General features: G+C 32.5%; 1 pseudogene; it reads left to right on the top strand.

The window, feature by feature from the left end:
* LOC125852443 (sesquiterpene synthase 14-like) overlaps positions 1 to 17,041 on the top strand; it is a 25,921-nt pseudogene extending 8,880 nt beyond the window's left edge.
* The last annotated feature ends 552 nt before the right edge of the window (positions 17,042 to 17,593 follow it).

Consider the following 17,593-nt stretch of genomic DNA (forward strand, 5'->3'; position numbering starts at 1 on the left):
AGAGAGAGAGAAAGGGGAAAAAAGCAAGAAGGAGAGGGAAAAGTGCAACAAAAAGAAAAAAGAAAGAAAAAACAATAGAAAGAAAGCAAGAGAGAAAAAGCAGCAGCAGAAAGAAAACAAGGGAAAAAGAACAATATGAAGAAAAAAGGGGAGAAAGAGCGAGAAAAAAAAATAAAAAATTAAAAAGGCGAGAGAGAAAAAGGAGAAAGAGGCAAAAGAGAAAGACAAATCTAATAAAACATATAGTATTGTTATATATTGCTATAAATGGTAATAATTAAAGAGTATATTTAAAATAAGTAATTATTTTTTAAAAAGGATCCACTCAAGTAATTTTTCCAAAAATTAATACAGGAGCTCGAGGAGTTGCATTAGGATGTACACATTGAGTGTACAGCCCAATATACCGGAAAAAGGCCCAAAAGACAACCCATATACAACAATATACCTTTGTTGTATACACATGTGCTTGGGAGCGAAAATGGGCCCAAAAAGGTCCGAAAAAATGGCCCGGCAGCAGAATTTTGATCAAATAGGCCCAAAATCATGTCGGGAATTTTTAGAATATGATAGGTTCAACAAATTTGGGGAATTTGGGCCAAAGGCCTCAGTTCAATACTCTTTTCCTTGCTCTTATTTATTTTATTTGTATTTGACTAACACTTTTATTTGGTTTATGGTTTAATTTAATTAAAATTTCAAAGATAACCATTTCACTATTTTTATATATATTTAAATTTAAGTATTTATATTTTATACTTAGCTTTATTGTTTTTATTTGTCTTGTCAACACTTAATTTATTTCCCTTTAGAAAATCCCTTTTAGTCCTATTTTCCTTAAGATAATTAAAATATTAATAACAATAATAATAAAATATAGATAAAAAATAAGAATTATTATAATAAAAAAAATTTAGTTTCTTTTACTTAGTTAAACTTTCAAAAATTAGTCAAAACTATATTTTTAGTCAAATCGCCGGTCAACCGCAAGTTAGCGGGTATTTCGAGGGCCTAACACCTTTTCGAAATGTACATTGAACTTCGAACCCTTTTATTTTCAATGAATGTTATTTGTTTAAATCTTTTGAAAACTTTAAGTTTTTCTTGATTTTTTTTACTAAAAAAATTAAGTGGCGACTCTGTTCTTTTGAAAATTCATTTTCTCTTAAATTTTCATGACATAAAGTGAAGGTTTTAAATGTAAGTAGAGATTGAATAGCTGGATTAGATTATCATTACTTAAATACAATATATATTTTTTAGGCAAACTCCACTTTCGTGTGTTTTTTCTATTACTAAATCTTATCATATTTTGATCCCCAGATAATAATAACTAAAAAAAATGTGTCAGCAAAAATAAAACCGTGTGGACGAAAATTCAAGGTCCAATTTTTTCAAACTAATGAGTGATAGTTTAGATGTGTTTCTAGCACTCCCAATAATTTAGGTATGAAACTAAAGAAATAATAATTTAAGTGTATTTTTGACACTTAACTTTTAAAAAAAAGTGTCAGAAAAAAAAAAAGTCACGTAAATGAAAATTTTGGGCTAGATGCGCCCCCAATATGTGTGTATACACATATTTAATCTAGTGAACTTTAAAGTGTGTTTTTCACACTCCTAATTATTTAAGTATGAAACTAAAATAAATAATATTTTAAATCTATTTTTGAGACTTAATTATATATTAAATATAAGATAGTTGCATTCACATAATCATTGACCTCTTGCCCATTAGTTGTGAATAGCTTTATCGAAAACCAATTATGCAAAGGCTTTTATTTCTGCACATTTGACATTTAATAATTGAAAAACTTACATAATTGTACACTTCGATCAGTCATCTAACTTATCATTATGGCTGAAATAATTGGCGCTAAACCTTACTCTTTACATTTCTTTTTAGTTGTCTTATATACAAAAAAAAAAAAAAAAAAAAAAAAAAAAAAAAAAAAAAAAAAAAAAAAAAAAAAAAAAAAAAAAAAAAAAAAAAAAAAAAAAAAAAAAAAAAAAAAAAAAAAAAAAAAAAAAAAAAAAAAAAAAAAAAAAAAAAAAAAAAAAAAAAAAAAAAAAAAAAAAAAAAAAAAAAAAAAAAAAAAAAAAAAAAAAAAAAAAAAAAAAAACTTATTGTAAAATAGTTATTAATTAATTAAACAATAAAGAGATAATTAATTAATTTTTTCCAACTTTGCCTTCATAATTATTCTAGAATTAAGAAGCACGTAAATAGATAAAAATCAAAGAATTCATAAGGGATATACTCCTTCCATTTCAAATTAATTGAATTGTTGAGACATTTTTCATTTTTCAAATTAACTTATTTGTTCAATTTTCAAGACTACTTTCCAATTTTACCCTTCATTAGTTAGTATTGGAATTAGTTATTAATTAATGTTTAGTTATTTTAATCATAAATTTGACAATAATTAACAAGGGTAAAAATGGAAAGTTATGCCTAATTTATGTCTTAATCTTTTTTTCTTAAAGGATGTGAAATACCTCAACAATTCAATTAATTTGAAATGGAGGAAGTATTAATCAAACTACACTCCTAATTAATTTTTTCTTAAAAATTATGCAAAACCTTATAACAACTACTCCCTCCGTCCCTTTTCATGTCACATTTTTACTTTGCACTTGCTTTAAGAAATGATTTAACTTTACCCTTCTACCCTTATTTATTTCTTTTGGAACTCAAGTTTTCAATCAATGAATATGAATTAATTTATTTTGATTAATTAATTTAACCAATGAACATGAATCATTTACTTAACTTTTCTAAGTTGGTCAAATGTATATTTTCAATGCTAATAACTCCAAGGGTAAAAAAAGAACAATATGATAATTTATGCATTGATTTTATGAAATGACAAGTATTATGGACCAACTATTTATAGTAAGAAATGACATATAAAAAAGGACGGAGGGAGTAAAAAAAAAAACAGGAAATGACCTTTTAACAAATAAAATTTAAGTTTTTGTCATGTACAATGAAAACATAGATCTATGAATAATAGTTATTCCCTTGTCCGACGTCGAGACAATTGAAAAGAGAGTTCATTGTATTTCTATGATTGTAATTATATGATCCTAGAAAATCAATCATTATGCTTGAGACGGAACTTTTGCTTTGTGACTCACACTAATCAATTCACAGATAGAGGCAAAGTCAAAATTATTCAAAACATGAAGAAAGTAAATATTTGAAAAAGTTAAAGAAAATTTAATATCAACCCAATATATTATATATAAATAGTATATTTTTTCAACGAAGAAATTTGGATGAATCCCTTGACCTATCTGACTCCGTCCCAATTCACAGGGCGTACACATCGTGGATTGCCTTTCTACAACTGTAATTGTACGATCCTAGAAAATCAATCATTAAGCTTGACACAAAATTTTTGCTATGTGGCTCATACCAATCGATTAACGAATAGGTACGAAAAAGTTTTTTTAAAAATTGATATCGTCTCAATATAACATTTATAAATAGTATGATTTTTCAATGAATGAATCCCCTCGATCTACCTTACTCCGATCCAATTCACAGGGTGTACACATTATGGAAAGAGATATGAGAGTGAAGACAACACAAGTACACAACCATCTTCAATATACAATTCTTGTAATCCAAAATACTGCTCGAGGAGTATAGAATTTTATGATAATTAGTTTAGATGATATATGGCAAGTCATGAAATTAGAAACTTAATATTATAAAATTCAAAATCTATAAAATTGAAATCAGATTATGAAATATTAATCATTACGGAGATTTCCCTCCACTTTGGTTTCCAATTAAAAGATGACAAATTAAATTAGGAACTAATTAGTAATAAATTATCTCTTAAGTAGTCTAGCAATAATAAACAAACTCAAAATTTAAATAGTCATCCAAATGTATTTCAATTTTTGAAATCTAGCATATTTATTATTTATCAAAAAGCTAACTTCAAAAAAATAATAAATAAGGATAAAATTGTAAACTTACTTAGTTTTTTAATACAAGTAAAACTAAAAAAAGTAACATATAAAAACGAACGGAGAAAATACTCACTATTTTTAAAATCACGACATATAATTTGAAACAGAAAGAATAATGAATTTGGTAAGTCAACTTGATAACTATTATCACTTCACACTTTGTCCGTTTGTCGTCCTAAGTTCATTATTGTCACGATCCGAGTTTACACCCTGGATGTGGCCGGCACTCAAGAACCATTTCTGGTCCCCAAGCGAACCCTCATCCTGGCTGACTACTAGCGAAAAACTAACTTAAGCATGCAAAAGCTTAAAACTGAATAAAATTCAATAAACTCAACTTTTCAAAACTTTAACTCAAATGAACAACTTAGAATAAAAATAATATATTTTACTCGCCATAAAATATGCAACTTAAGTCTTTAAAACATTTAATAAAATAAATGAATAATATAGACTTCTCAACTATACTGACTGTCACGCCCCGAGCCTACACCCTGGGCGGGACTGGCACTCGAAGACCATTGTTGGCCCCCAAGCAAACCCTTGGCCTGGCTTTCCTAACTCAGCGGAAACTTAACTCAACAGAATAACTCAATGCAATGAAAGGTCATAAAGCAACCTAACTGATAAAAAAAAATCTGGTCAAAGGGTAACTCGAGTCTCAAATTAGAATATTTATATATATACACAAATGAGAGACTCAATACTAACTGACTGACTGTCTATGAAGCCTCTATAACACTGAGATGGATGTTGGGACAGACCCCGCAACATCCTAATAAAACAAAACTAGGAACACAAGATAACAGAGTCCTCCGGAAAGCAAGGAGGCTCATCACTGACTCTGGAGTGCTCAGCTGGATCAACGGCATGCTGGATGCTGATCCTGGGTACCTGCATCTGCATCATCATAAGATGCAAGCCAACTGACATCAGTACATTGAATGTATGAGTATGCGAGCTGGAAAGCTAAACCACAACTTAAGCTTGAAAGGAGTACAAGAGAACACTTACCTTGGCTCTGTTCGACTCATGAATACTGAACTCAATATAAAGCAATAAGACATATGCAGTACATAAAACTTGTAAAACATTGTAAACAACTTAGTTCGTTAAAGGTAAAGCAATAACAAACTCAACTTTACTTATATAAAAGTAATATAACTTTAGTGGGAAATTCTTTAACCGACAACTATCACTATGAACCCTAGTGATGATACAATGTTTTACCTCACGTTGCCTAAGGACCATCCTATACCTTGCCGTGATATAGGACCTTACTTTAACTTAGTGGATCCACTAGCTTAACTTACATGATCATCTAAAGAAGTGGATCCACTAGCTTAACTTACGTGATCATCTAAAGAGAATGACCTGTCAAGTCCCATATTGGCTACATGATTCTTATGGAGAGTTGAGTTAATATGAATTTGCGTCCCCAATTCGGTGCTCAATACTACTCCCAAAAATACTTTGGCTCATAAGTGTTTTTAAACACATCTTTCTTTAATTTGAGATAATTGCTCAAAGCTTAGCTTAAAATCTCTTTTTGGAATCGATGTTCCCTTTCTTTCTCAAATGCGAAAACATTTAAAAACTTCTTTGGGAATACTTAGTTCCCTAATGACTTTTGAGAAATGAACTTGACTCTATGCTCTTGGCTTAACTTCAAACTCTATACTCTTTACTCAACTTGAAACTTGAGCCTTAAAATGAAGTTAAAACGTTCAATAAAGACTCTTTGAAAAACTTTAAAGACTTGTTTGGACTTGCTTCTTAACTTCTAAACTTGACTCTAACTTCACTTGGCTTTGATCCGAACCTTCCTCGAATTGGATTATGAATTCAAGGGTAATGATCTCATGTTTATGGATGAGTTCTTGATGTTTAGATGTACCTTAAAACAACCATAAAACATAGGTACTTTACCAAGGAACATGCATGAAAAAATGGGGAATGAATGGGGAGAACTGGCGTCCCTGGTGCTATGAGAGGCGCGGGGCGCCAGCCCTCAAACTTCAGAGGGCCGGCTGGGGCGTCGCCCCAAAGGGGAAACTTCAGAACCCCTTTTGGGGCGCGCTGGCAGGCGCGACACCCCACCCCTGTCCCCAGAAAACTCAACTTTTCTCCTTCATTTTTCCAACTCTAACCCACCTTAACTTCAAAGGTTCCAGCCCCAAACACTTAGAATCATAAAACCCCTCAACATACAATAGATTCAACTCAAAATCACAACCAGAAACATGTCCCAAATCAACAAGAAACTTCAACACAACCACAAGATTTCAACAACCACAACCAATCTTTTCTTTGAAATTAAAATGAGTTTGGTGGGTGGGGGAATGAACCAACCCAACACTATGATCTCACATACCTTAATAGGGATCACCCCCGACGAAAACCACGACGATCTTGACGAGCCTTGCTAAATCTCCTCTTTCTCCCCTTCTTTCTCTCTTATCTCCCAAGCCCTAACTCTCACTTTTAAAAGGGAAAACTGATGTAAAATCAGTTTAGACCCTTGATATACAACCAAAAGAAAAGGTGGGGGAAAAGACCAAACTACCCTTGAAATTTCGGATGAACTTCCCTTACCAACAGCCCAACTTCGAAAGGGAATAACTCACTCATACGAACTCGGAATCGAGTAAAATCGGTAGCGTTGGAAAGATCCTTCTAAGAGCTTTCCAAACATAACTAGAAATACACCTAATTCATCTTGAGCTAGGAGTTATGACTGTTCAAACTTGACAAAAAAAACTTATTTTTTCCCATACTTGACCAAATTTCCAAATTTTTAAATTCTTTCCAAAAATGACTATTTCCAATTCTAAGCCTCTTCATAGTTATTTCAAATTGCCGAATGTTACACTGACTATCTATGAAGCCTCTAATTGATAAAGATGGATTTCGGGACAAGACCCACAACATCCTGACTAAACTGAAAAGTAAATGAAATTCTCCGGAAACAAGGAGGCTTACCATAGCTAACTCAAACTCTCGGATGTATCAACGAATCTCCTGTTGATGATCCCGAATACTTGTGTCTGCATCATGAAAAGATGCAGGCCAAATGGCTCAGAACGTGGAATGTACGAGCATGTAAGGAGAATTCTAAAGCATAAACATAAGCTTGAAACTTGATAAAAAGGAAACATGCTTACCTATTCTCAAACTTACTCAACTCAAAGAATACTCAAGGATACTCAAAACTACTCAAACTTACTCAACTCAGAAGTACTCAAGGATAAGATACTCAACTTAGAGATAAGATACTCAACTCAATATAAAGTAACAATACACATGCAATATATGGAAAACTTTATAAAACAGTAAAAATAACTTAGTTCGTTAAAGAAAATGCAATAACAAACTCAACTTTACTTATATAATAAAGTAGTATAGTTTATGTGGGAGTTTCTCTAACCGACAACCACCACTATGAGCCTAAGTGGTGATACAACGTCTTGCCCACGCTGCCAGAACTGTCCTATTCTTTGCCGTCATATAGAACGCTTAACTTAGTGGATCCACTAGCTTATGCTAAAAGCATCTTAAGAAGTCATCTAAAAAGTATGATCCTTTACTACCCATGATGGCTACATGATTTATGGAGACGTGAGTTATCTGAACTCAAACTCGCCCCCATATCGGTGCTCAATACTACTCCCAAAATATACTTAGCTCATATATTTGTAAAAATAAAACTCTTTCTTTAGTTTGAAATAATTACTCAAAAACTTAACTTAAAAGCTCTCTTGGAATCGATGTTCCCTTTCTTGCTCAAAACTCTTTTGGAAATTTCAGTTTCCTGTCATCTTAAATGTGAAAACATCTACTCTTGGAAATACTTAGTTCCCATAGATCATTTTTAAGAAAATGAACTTTACTTTTACTTTATTCTCAACTTCAAAGCTTAAGTCTTAAAACAAAGTTTAAACATTTGTAAAAGACTTCTTAAAAATATGGTTCACGCCGAATTATGGACTTGAATGACTCAATGCAAGGTTTTCAATAACCATAGATAGAACTCAAATACTTGAAACTCAAGAACTTCAATGATACTGCTAATTTCAAGAATGCTCAACTCAGAGGGTTCATGCGGAATTATGAGCATGAACTACTCAACTCAAGGACTCAAAGCTACTTCTCATTTGAAGATTGTTCGACTTATAATGTTTATATGGAATTATGGGCATGAACAACTCAACTTATGGACTTCATGGGTAATAGGTAATAGTCCCATGATTAGGATTATAATCTCGGACGGGTTAGGAACTCGATACTCAAGACTTAGAACTTGAAGATACTACACCTTTCAAAGGTACTAAACTGATGGAGTTCATGCGGAAGTTATGGGCATGAACGACTTCACTCAAGGGTCAAAATATCAATAAGGAACTCAGGTACGACTATTCTCATTCTCATACTTACTTCTCAAAACTCAACTCAAATCAAGGGTGGATCTCAAAGGATTCACAATTGAACTCAAAGACTTTCTTGAACTCTACTCTTAACTCTCTCTTGAATGTGAATTATGAATTCAAGAGTTATGGTTCATGATATGAAGGATCTAGGTGATAGTGTAGACTCATGAATACATTATCCTCACTCTCATGATCACTTACGCGAGTCTTGAAACAAGTTATTATAAGTTGTAGAAGACTTCTCAAAGGACTCAAAGGGACTTTCTAAAAAATGTCTGAGAGAACTCTCAAGACTCGACTCTCAACTCTACCTTAAATGTGATTTATGAATTCAAGGTTGTGATTTGTGATAGGAATGATCTCGTGATGTTTAGGAGTGTTTTTAGATAGTTAAACATGAAAAACGATCAAGAAATCGTTGTCTGGAAGCAAGTCCGCGATGCGGAGATGAATTAAAATATTTGGTCGCGAATTAACTTTTGAGACAGAGAGGTCCGTGACCTCTCCGTGAGGTGAAGACAAACTTTATGAAATGGGAAGGCAGGTCTGCGACGCGGAGCAAGGTGCCAGATTCGCCCGACTTTTTCCTTCTTCGTTTTCTAACCCCAATTCACCTAAACTCCGTTCTTTTTCTCAATTTCTCTTTAAATTTAAATACCCAGCACACGAACACAAGAGCCTACTCATAAACAACTGTAAAATCAACATGATTTCATCAAGAAGCCAATAATCTCATCTAAACTCAAGAACTAAAGTCAATTTCAAGAACATCATACTTTCAACTTTCTAGAACGAACTTAACGCTGAAATTAGCATGATTGGCGTGTGGGTGAACAAACTCAACACTATGGAAGCTTACATACCTGAAAGAACCATCTTCTTGCAGCACTTGAAGGAAAATCTTGAAAGATGAACCCTAGCCTTAGCGTTTCTTGAATCCCTTGAGCGTAGAATTTTTGGAGTGGATGAGAGGGTTTGATTTAAGAAAACTGATTTTCTACTCGTTTACGGCAATTTAGATGACCTCCTAAGGATTTTTAGGACTAAAATACCCTTAAAGAAATAATTAAAACGAGCTGGGAGTCGGAATAATTTTTCACCAGGTAGTGAGGTCCATATTGGCTCCGTAACGCGGAGCCATCGCGGAGCTGCTGCCAGGTTTGCGCGTCGTTAGTAAATCAGTCATAACTTTGTACTCAGAGCTCGCAATTGAGCAAACTCGGCGGCGTTACAAAGAGGACTCGAAGGGATTTAATTTTCTATCTTGTAGCTCACCTAACTCATCCTATACTAGGAGTTATGGTCGTTTGAAGTTGACCCAAAACTTAAGAAAAACTTAGGAATGACTTGAATGAACTCTCTTTAGTTCCTCTTGGAACTTAAGGTGCTACATATAGTGACCTTAACTCTCAAGAAATTTTAAATTCCTTGCAAAAATCTCACTCACTACGAAGAACGGTTCGAGTCTTAGCTCAAAAATTTTCTGGGGTATTACAATTATAAAATGCCTCACCAAATAACAAATATAGCAACAAATTCTCACACTGTAGTATTAAAAGCATTTGAGAGAGAAGAAAAAAAAAGTATGAATCAATTAGCAATGGTTGATACTACTATTACACGTCCATAGGCAAATTATCACTCAAGTGTTTGGGAAGACTATTTCCTCTCCTACACTCCTCAACTCACAGTATGTCTCATTTTTCTGTGAGATAGGCTTGATCGATGTATCGTATTTGTTCTTTATTAATATTAGCAATCGTAGTAGCTAGCATTATTTTTGTAGTTTTTGGTCCTACAATTTTTGTTACCTTCCATTTGTTTTCTATTTTTCTCTATATTCTTTTAAATTTTGTATAGATATTTTTCAAACTTTTATTTTAGAGGGTTTTTCATAAACAATCTATTTATTTTTATTGGGTAGGGATAAAGTGTACATTATCCTTCTCAGATCTCAGCTATAAAATTACATTGACTATATTAGTGTTATTTTATTTTGCTATTTGATGTTATTTTATACAAAGGTGGTAGAACAATAATAACATTTAACATTTGGTGTAGGAAATTAGTAGCCAAGAAAAACTTGAACTTGAAGAATTGAAACAAAAAGTAAAGCAAATGTTAGTGGAAACTCCTGATAAAAGTACACAAAAATTTGTCTTGATTGACACAATCCAACGATTGGGAGTCGCATATCATTTTGATAACGAGATCAAAACATCTATTCAGAATATTTTTGATGAGTTTGAGCAGAATAAAAATGAAGATGATAATAATCTTTACGCTGTTGCTCTTCGTTTTTGACTAGTGAGAGGACAAAGGCATTACATGTCTTCTGGTGTCGTATCTATTCTCTAAGCCCTTTCTAGTCAAAAGTAAAATATTGATCAAGTGAATTCAGAATTTATCTTTATAAATACAAAATTTTCACTAAAAATTGACACTATAATATTTGATCATCAAGAATTAAACGATAGGATTATTAGCACACACACGCGATGATTGGGTTCTGTACGTCTTCTTAACTAGTTTAATATCTAACTTTGATGATAATTAATCAGATGTGTTTAAAAAGTTCACAAACGATGACGGAAAGTTCAAGGAAACTCTTACTAACGATGTGCTGGGATTATTAAGCTTATACGAAACAGCACATTTAAGAGAACACGAAGAAGAAATTCTTGAAGAAGCTTTATGTTTTATTGTCACTCATCTCGCGTCAGTGGACCCTAAATTGGAAAACTCACTCAAGGCCCAAGTTAATGAAGCCTTGATCCACCCCATTCACACAAATGTACCGAGAGTAGTAGCTCGTAAATACATACGTATTTATGAGAACATTGAATCACATGATGATTTGCTTTTGAAATTTGCAAAATTGGATTTCCACATTTTGCAAAAGATGCACCAAAGAGAGCTTAGTGAACTTACAAGGTATGTATACATGTATCCACTTTAATTAATCACATCAATATGATATATATCTACGTCGTGTAATATATTAAAAATATTATTTACATTTATAGGTGGTGGAAAAGTCTGGATTATGAAAATAAATATCCATATGCAAGAGACAAATTGGTGGAATGTTATTTTTAGAGGTATACAAAACCGAACCGAAAACCGAATCAAACCGCAAATCGAGAAAAAAAAAGGGACTAGTGGTTGGTTTGACTTGGTTTGGTATTGGAAAAAAAAACCCGACTATATTTGGGTTGGTTTGGTTTTAACTAAAAAAAAAAACAACTCGAGACCAAACCAACCCGACATTATATATATAATTTTAAAATTTTATTTTATACATAAATATATTTACTTTGATATAATTTTTAAATATTTCTTATACTTTTTCATAGTTTTTATCTTTTAATATATTATTATTTCAAGTTTGAAACTTAAAATTCTAAATGGTTCAACAAAATTAAATTAATACTAAAGGAAAAAAAATAATCAATTCAACACTAAGAATGACAATAATATTGAATATTTGTTCTATGGTTTTACATTGGTTTATTCAAATACATAATCTAATTTTAATTTCCTTTAATATTTAGTCGTGTAACTAATACTTATTAAACTTATTTTAGCATGATTTAGTACTTTTAAATTATGATCATTTTCATTATGACTTGTTAACTTACAATATTTGTTTTACGCGATTTCTTTTTTATTATTTTTTGTTGGATATTTTAGTTTCATTACTCATATAATATTTTGTGTTATTTTCCTAAGAAACACCTTAGATAGTTGTAGTTTGGTAGGACTAAAGAAATATTTGAAGTACAAGTAAATTACATATTTGTATGAATACTTTTCAAGAAAAACCCGAAAAAACTATCACGACCCGAGGCTACACCCTAGACGTGGCCGGCACTCGAAGACCATTGCTAGTCCCCAAGCGAACCCTCATCCTGGCTGACTACAAGCGGAAAACTGATTCAAGCATACAAAACTTAAAAACTGAAATAAAAGTTCATAAAACTTAAATAGAAAGCTTTAACTCAAAAGAAAACTCCGAATAGAATAAATTATTCAACTCGCCATAAAATAGGCAACTTAAGTCTTTAAAACATTTAATAAAATAAATGAATAATACAGACTTCTCAACTATACTGACTATCTATGAAGCCTCTAACTGATAAAGATGGAAGTCGGGACAAGACCCACGACATCCTAACAACTGATATAACTGAAAGGTAAATGAAATCCTCCGAAAGCAAGAAGGCTCACCATAGCTAACTCGAACTCTCGGATGTATCAACGAAGCTCCTGTTGATGATCCTGAATACCTGTGTCTGCATCATGAAAAGATGCAGGCCAAATGGCTCAGTACGTGGAATGTACGAGCATGTAAGGGGAATTCTAAAACATAAACATAAGCTTGAAACTTGATAAAAAGGAAACATACTTGCCTCTTTTCAATCTTACTCAACTCAAGGAATACTCCAAACTACTCAAACTTACTCAACTCAGAAGTACTCAAGGATAAGATACTCAACTCAGAGATTAGATACTCAACTCAAGGATATGATATTCGACTCAAAGATATGATATTCGACTCTGGATACTCAACTCTGGATACTCAACTTTGAATACTCAACTCAATATGACTGAACTCATTTCAATATAAAGCAATTTAAAACAAGTGCAATATAAAGAAACAAACTGTTTAAAAACATGCTGTGAAATCTGTGTGTATGCAAGGATACAACATAACTCTGAAATGTATATAAAAATACAATAAACTGATGTATATAAAAATACAATAACTTCTGTGGGAGTTTCTCTAACCGACAACCATCACATAAGAGCTATAGTGATGATACAGCGATCTACCTCACGCTGCCAGCGCATCCTATACCCGGCCAAAGGTATAGGACCTGAACTGCCTAATGGATCCACTAGTCTATTTCGAAAAAGGTTCATCTAAAAAGTATGACCCTTTTCTACCCATGGTGGCTACATGGTTTATGGAGGCTGTGAGTTGTCTAAACTCTCCCCCATATCGGTGCTCAATACTACTCCCAAAAATATACTAGCTCTTATGTTTTAAAAACATACTTCTTTCTGCTGATTTGAGATAATTGCTCAAAAACTTAGCTCAAAGGCTATCTTGGAAATCTCAGTTTCCCTGCTTGCTTCATTTAGAAAGCTATTACTCTTTTCTGAAAACTAGCCCGAAGGCCCTTTGGAAATCTCAGTTTCCGTTCTTATTTAAATGTGAAAACATTTATAAACTCTTTGGGAATACTTAGTCCCCATATACTTTTGAAGAAAAAGACTTCAAACTTTACTCTTTACTCTTTACTGAACTCAAAACTTAAGTCTTAAAACAAAGTTAAAACGTTTGTAAAAGACTTCTTAAAATATGGTTCATACCGAATTATGGACATGAACTACTCAATGCAAGGTTTTCAATAACCATAGATAGAACTCAAATACTTGGAACTCAAGAACTTCAATGATATTACTAATTTCAAGAATGCTCAACTCAGAGGGTTCGTGCGGAATTATAAGCATGAACGACTCAACTCAAAGACTCAAAGATACTTCTCTTCTCAAGACTGCTCGACTTATAGGATTCATGCGGAATTATGGGCATGAACAATTCAACTCAAAGACTTTATGGGTAACATGTAATAGTCCCATGCTTAGAAATATAATCTCAAAGGGGATTAGGAACTCAATACTCAAGACTTAGAACTTGAAGATACTACTCCTCTCAAAGATACTCAACTTCTGGAGTTCATGCGGAATTTATGGGCATGAACGACTTGACTCGTAGGTCTACATAACATTATGAAACTCATGTATGTGACTCTTCTCATTCTCTGACTTACTTCCTCAAAACTTAGTTCAAATCGATAGTTGATCTCAAAGGATTCACAATTGAACTCAAAGGCTTCCTTGAACTCTACTCTTAACTCTCTCTTGAATTTGAATTATGAATTCAAGAGTTATGATTCATGATATGAAGGATCTCAATAACAATATAGCTATTCGATAATTAGGAATATAACTTTTAAAAGAAACGTGAATTCAAGAACTCAAAATCAACTTATCTCAAGAATACTCAAATCTAGGGAAAGTTTCCTAGATTACTCTTTTACTGATCTGAAAGTAGATGTAGGGTGTGAGGACGAACTAGTCCAACACTATGATAGCCTTACATACCTAGAAGAACAAGATTATTGAAGAATCTTGAAGAATCTTTAAGAATCTTGAAGAAGAACTTGATTAGAAGCCTTGAAACCCTAGCTTGAAGGTAAACAATCAAGAAGACCTTTCTTGAGATTCTCGAGTTAGTTTCTTAAAATCTCTATAGCCAAAAATTATGATTTTCATGAGTGAAGATGAAAATCTGATTGTTTTGAGCTTTTTATTAGTCAAGAAATTCGTTGATGGTTTTCTTGGAGGTAAAAAGACAAAAACCGATTATTTTCAATATTTTCCCGTCGGCTAATTCGTAACAGCACTGTATAGGTTACTAAAATAGTCATAACTTTTTACTCAGATATTGGATTGACGTGAAACTGGTGGGGTTGGAAAGTAGATTCAATTACCTTTAATTGGATAGGTTATGGCTCACGTAACTCTTAATATTCTAAGAGATATGGTCGTTTAAAGTTGACCTAAGCAGAATCTTACTTCAAAACTTAATAAACTTCAAGAACACTTATCAAGAACTCATCAAGAACTTAAATCCATAAATTTCAAGAACGAAATTACGCTGAATAAATCATGATTGGCGTGTGGGTGAAAGAACCCAACACTATGGAAGCTTACATACCTCTTAGGGATCAAATCCATGGCGAAAATCCGCTACAACACGCAAAAATCTCGACGAACGCTTGATCCTCTCCTCTTTTCTCCTCTTTCTCCTCTTTTCTCTTCTTGAACTCTCAACTAAAACCCTAGGTGTATTTTAGAATTATAAAACTGAACCTAATCAGATTAGACCCCTAAAATATTACTAAAAACGAATTAAATCTGTTTTGGTAAGGAAAAGACCAAAATACCCCTCTAAAACCCGGTTTTGACTTTCCTTAACTGGACAGCCTAACTTCAAAAGGCCATAGCTCACTCATCCGACCTCGAAACTTATCAAACTCGGCGGCGTTGGAAAGATAATTCAAAGATGTTTCCTACGGTAACTAGTAGAATTCCTAAATCATCCTGAGCTAGGAGTTATGGTCGTTTGAAGTCAACCCAAAACTCATACTTAGCTTAACTTGTAAAATTTCAGATTTTGCTATTTCCAATTTAATTCTTTTTGGAACTCAAGGTGCTACATCTAGTGACCTTAACACTTGAGAAATTTTAATTCTTCGATAAAATCTCACTCACTACGATGAACGGTTCGAGTCTTAGTTCGAAAAAAATTTCTGGGGTGTTACAAAAACGAAAAACCCAAAAAAAACCGAAGTTGAAAAACCCAAGTTTTATTGGTTTGGTTTGGTTTATAGATTTAAAAATCCAACACAAATGGTTTGGTTTGATATTTGAAAAACCCGAACCAACCCGACCATGTACACCCCTAGTTATTTTTGGGCAACAGGGGTGTATTTTGGGCCTCAATATAAATGGGCAAGAAGAACGATAACAAAAGTAATCGTTATTATTACTATCACTGATGATCTCTATGATACTTATGCAACTTATGATGAACTTGTGCCATATACTAACGCAGTTGAGAGATAAAACTTATATAAACTTAATTATTGATTAAATGTGCAACATTGTTACGTTGAGTAAGAAATATATGTGTTATTTATGCATATGTGCAGATGTGATATTAGTGCTATGGATCCGATATCGTCGTATATGAGACCTCTTTATCAAGTCTTTTTAGATTATTTTGATGAAATGGAAAAAGAATTGACCAAAGATGGTAAAGCCGATTATGTCTACTATGCAAAAATTGAGGTAAAGCTAAGTTTGCTATATTTATAACTTGGCTCCATTAATCAGTTAAATCAGAAATCAATATCATTTATTTTACAAACAACACTTCTGATATATATTTATTTATTTATTTTAGATGAATAAGTGGATCAAAAGCTATATTACGGAAGTAGAATGGTTGAAAGATGACATTATTACAAAATGTGAGGAATACAAGAGAAATGCTACTATAACTGTTTCCAATCAAATGATTTTGATTACTTGTTTGATTGTTGCGGGGGAATTTATATCCAACGAGACTTTCGAATGGATGATAAATGAGTCTTTGGTCGCTCCACCTTCATCACTAATCAATAGATTAAAGGACGATATTATTGGACATGAAGTAAGTATATAAATACGCTAACATATTAATTATATAGTTTGAACTTATAAAAATAGATATTTAATTTTAACGTCATACTGAAATGTATTTGATGCAGCACGAACAACAAAGAGAACATGGAACTTCATTCATTGAATGTTACATGAAAGAATATAGAACTTCAAAACAAGAGGCATATGTTGAGGCTCGAAGGCAAATTGCAAATGCATGGAAAGACATAAACACAAATTATTTGCATGCTACTCAAATACCAACGTTTGTCCTCGAACCTGCCTTAAATCTTTCACGCCTTGTAGATATTCTCCAAGAGGATGATTTTAGGGATTCACAAAAATAGTACATCACGTGGATAATCGTATCATTCATCAAATACTGATTAATGGTTTCAATATTTCTAAGTGATTGTGGTTGTGTTGTCTTTTCACTCAAATTGAAACTAGGATATGTCACTCCTTGTAGTTGGATTGTTGTATCAATCATTTTGAGTTTTTATGCGCTATTATCTATTGCTATTGTTAGGTGTTTGTTCTAAAAAAATTATCATAATTGATTTTTATTTTACTTGACAGAAGGGCGACATATTTACCATAAATTTGTTTTTTTTTTTCTCAAAAGGAAATTTAAAATCTACCATATTTTGCTAATCCTTTGAGGAAAATATCTTGGGCTTCTTGAAGATATACGGACTTGGACATACATAGTAACAAATAGAGGCGAAGTCTCTAAAGCTTATGGATTCAGGATTTTGGTCTTTAAAAGTTAATGAATTTTAAATTAATAAAATATTATATATATGTAATATTTTCTTAGTACTAATACAAAATTTAGACGAACGCTATTGAGTTCGGCTCTTATATATAGCTACAACTAACACTCCATCCCTGAATGG

This window comes from Solanum stenotomum, unplaced genomic scaffold (genome assembly GCF_019186545.1).
Source record: "Solanum stenotomum isolate F172 unplaced genomic scaffold, ASM1918654v1 scaffold35358, whole genome shotgun sequence".
Classification (NCBI taxonomy): domain Eukaryota; kingdom Viridiplantae; phylum Streptophyta; class Magnoliopsida; order Solanales; family Solanaceae; genus Solanum; species Solanum stenotomum.